The sequence below is a fragment of the Leptonychotes weddellii genome, chromosome 3 (genome assembly GCF_054177405.1).
Source record: "Leptonychotes weddellii isolate Sample4059 chromosome 3, ASM5417740v2, whole genome shotgun sequence".
In the NCBI taxonomy this organism is placed as follows: domain Eukaryota; kingdom Metazoa; phylum Chordata; class Mammalia; order Carnivora; family Phocidae; genus Leptonychotes; species Leptonychotes weddellii.
Genome location: NC_138371.1, coordinates 54,091,407 through 54,095,339, shown reverse-complemented (window position 1 = coordinate 54,095,339; position 3,933 = coordinate 54,091,407).

The window sequence follows — 3,933 nt, the reverse complement described above, 5'->3', positions numbered from 1 at the left end:
GGCAGGATAGAGAACAGAGCTCAGCAATGTACCATTAGAAACCCTTTGTAAGGGAACAATGCACCCTGAGTGACATCAGCACTTTTGGGGTGTACCTTTCAAACTAACAGCAATTTGCTGTATTGTATTGTCATTCATTAAAATCCCCTTCTGATTTATAAAGTCTTCATGAGGAACTTTGTCATGTTTCACTGAGGAAGTCCTCATTGTCCTCCATGATTCCAGCAGAGAAAACCAGGTTTGTCTGGTACATCTTGATTTCAATGAATCCATGCTGGTTCCTGGTGTTCACATTCAAAGCAATTACCAGCTTTCCATTTAATCATGGCATTTAATAATAACTCTAGGATCTTGCCAGAAAAGTCGTACCAACTGTTATATATTTGGGGAAGAAGCATATGAGTTCCTTGCAATAAAGTAGGACTAAGAGCAAATGGGAGAGATGGTAAGGCTCAATGCTGAAAGGGTATGACAAACTCAGTTATGATTCGGTCACATGTTAAATCTAGGATATTCAAGAAGAATAGCACGGTAAACAATAGCAAAAATAAGCAGCGCATAGGACTCAAGACTCAAAGGTAAGTAGGCCTTTATCATCGCACATGACCATGAGGCAGTAGGGGCCCAACTGAGTGATAGCTGCTTGGGGATAGGGCTGCCACCACAACCCAGGTTATCGGAAAACTGTGTTACGTGCCCTGCTGTAATCCCACATTCTTGCCTTCGTAAGAGCACACCACAGTGTAATCACTTGTGTCTTTTCTGGCTTTCCCGTTGCACTCAGCAAACTCTGTGGGAACAGAGACCACGTCTTGGTCACTGTTACCACTGCAGGCTCAGCACAGTGCCTGCCATTCAGTAAATGCTTGTTGAACAAATTTTGCCAAAGTCCTCAATTTCTCATCTTGCCCTACTTGCCCTACTCAGGCCTTGAAACACCTAAGCAAATTTGGTACCTGAAATATTCTTGTGAATTCTTCGGTCCCTAAGCTAGATGTGAAAGCTAAGTTCCAACAATGACCTGGGCTTCACTCCTGATTTTAAGGTCATGGTTGCTTATCTTAAAGGATGTGTGACTGTGTGCCTTCATTTCCCAGGGATCCAGCACGGTGCAGGAGGGCGAACACCAGCCTTTGTGTAAAAGCTGGTAATTCTTAGCTATGATCTAGACACAGACCACTCACAGTCTGCAGTGGAGGACTGAGATGGCTGGATAAAATGCTCCTGGGTCCCCATGTGGCTCAGAACTCTCATCACTACAAAGGGTGGGAAGGATAATCAGAATACTTTCTTCCTTGTAAATTGCCTTTCCTTCTATCCTTAATAGAATTTATGTCTGCACTTCTTTGATCTACCTTAGCTGGTAGCAGTTTCAGAATTTCTATTCAAGAGGAGCTTAAGGACAACAGTCTGAATGGGGGACCAGAAGACTTTTTTCTTTAAGCTCTATTTGCATAGCAAATACACTGTTTTTACTGACATTGCATATTTATTTTGGAGGGTGTTCTTGGATATAAGAGGGTGCTAAGGACTCCCAATCCACCCCACTGCTGAGAGTACATCTATTTTTAGTGCGGAGACATTTGAAGTAAAGGAATAGGAAGGCTTGATAAGAGAGGTTTGACTAGGTCTCTTTTGCTATTGCTATTCACATTTGTAAACCTACACAGGTGAGAATTACCCAATATGCTCTCAAAAAAAAGATGTGGGGGTGCCTGGGTGGCTCAGTCGTTAAGCGTCTGCCTTCGGCTCAGGTCATGATCCCGGAGTCCTGGGATCGAGCCCTGTATCGGGCTCTCTGCTCAGTGGGAAGCCTGCTTCTCCTTCTCTACTCCCCCTGCTTGTGTTCCCTCTCTCCTGTCTCTCTCTCTGTCAAATATATAAATAAAATCTTAAAAAAAAAAAATGTGAAAGTTTGAAAAAGCAGAGTCAGCCACGGGAATAAGCACTAGACTGTATTTATTAGGTCTGGGACTCAAAGAGATCAGTATAGTCACAAGGAAATGGGCAACTTGACGAAAGAAGAGTCAGGCTTGAGGCATCCAGTTTATCACACAATTATGCATTTATTTCAGCTATGTGCAGATCCAACAGAATATAAGATATGACCTCAAGGAACTTGCAACCTGGTTGGGAAGATAAGAGAATGCCTGCCAGTTTATCATTTAAGCATACTTGTGAAACTACTCTTTAGTGTTTACTGTTCCTGCTGGTTATTCTCTTTGCCTAATTATGTAGGGAAAATAGAACGAAGGGAAAATAGATGGGAAGGAAGGGGGATGTGGTGAAAATATTAAGAGTCTTAAGTCATGTGCTTCAAATTTAAAGTAATGCATTCACAGTTTTAAAGCTGGAACCTGTGTCTGACATCTCCCTGGGCCCTCTTATTTTGCAGAGGAGAAAACCAGGCCTGTCTAGCAAAGTACCCCAGCTGATACGTGGCAGGACTAAAACCAGAAACCAGGTTCTCTGATTCCCGGTCTAGGGTCTTTGCCATCACAATGTAGTGCCTGGTGAGGTAGGATGACTGGAGTCACGTCATACGGGGGTCTATCCTGAAGATAGATGTTTAGATGATTTTCAGAATTATTTTATTACCTACATCAGGAATTTGGTTAGCATGACAGTTTTCATCAATCCTAATTTCTCAGTTACCGAAATAGAATCCATCAGTGCTGAAATTCCTAATTCTCACCAAAGGGGTAATTCAATAATTTCAATCACAGGGGCGCCTGGGTGGCTCAGCCGTAAGCCTCTGCCTTTGGCTCAGGTCATGATCCCAGGGTGCTGGGATCAAGTCCCGCATCGCATTGGGCTCCCTGCTTGGCGGGAGGCCTGCTTCTCCCTCTCCCACTTCCCCTACTTGTGTTCCTGCTCTTGCTGTCTCTGTCAAATAAATAAATAATCTTTTTTAAAAAATAATAATTTCAATAACAGACCAGAACGTGGTGTGTTTTTAGCTTATATTCACCCATCCCTCCGCTTCGTTATTTTCAACTGTCTGACGATTTGCAATTCTCTTTCTCTCATGACCTCTTTTCTGAGTCTCCGTTTCATATTTCAACTGCTGCATCTCCACCTGTTTTGCCTCCCACGACCTCGAACTCTACAGGAAGCCAGCTTCTCCCCGACAGATCCCTGTTCCTGTCAACGGCACCATCTTTCTTCCAGTCATCCGGGTCTGAAGCCTTGGCATCATCTCTCTTTTCTTCTTCTCTTCCACACCCCCAATTTCTGTGGCCTCTTCCTGAGAGGCCATTCCTCCTTTTCGAGGTCCATTTCCTACCTCCTGCTCAGGTCCTCACACTCTCATTACCAGGAAGTGACGGTATTAACCTCTCTTGCTGCCTCGCGGTCTTGCCCTAGCAACGCATCCCACAACCGCGCGCGGACTTCTCTCTCTCTCTAAATCACCAAAAACAAACACCTATCTTAATTCTTTGATTCTAACTTCCCCCAGTTCCCCGGTGCCCACAGATGATAAAATCTGAACTCAAGCCCCTGGATAATGCTGCCATGCCTCTGCGACCTCGTCTCTCCTTTCCTCCCAAGCAAGTTACCTGTCCTCCCAGTACTTATTGCCACGTCTTGCTCACACCTGGAATGAATTCTAGCGTCCGCATCTGAACTCAGTTTTGGTAAAGTCACCAAGCAGGGCAGCCCACCACGACCCCTCCTCAAAATTCCGTAGGTATTTACTGATGGTCCCACCCAGGCAGCCTTCAGCCCTCTCTCCTAGAAATATCTTTCCAGGTCTGTGCCCTTCCCAACCGGAAGAGGCACGAAGCAGCCTCCCGTCTCTCTGTATTCCCAGCGCCTCTGACAAGGTAAATGTTGGTTGATGAGGACTGAGTGGACCCGACAGGTGGTGGGAACTTGGGAAAATGAGGTGAAGCTACCGCGAGGCCCCGGGGCACGCCTCCCCCTCCCGGC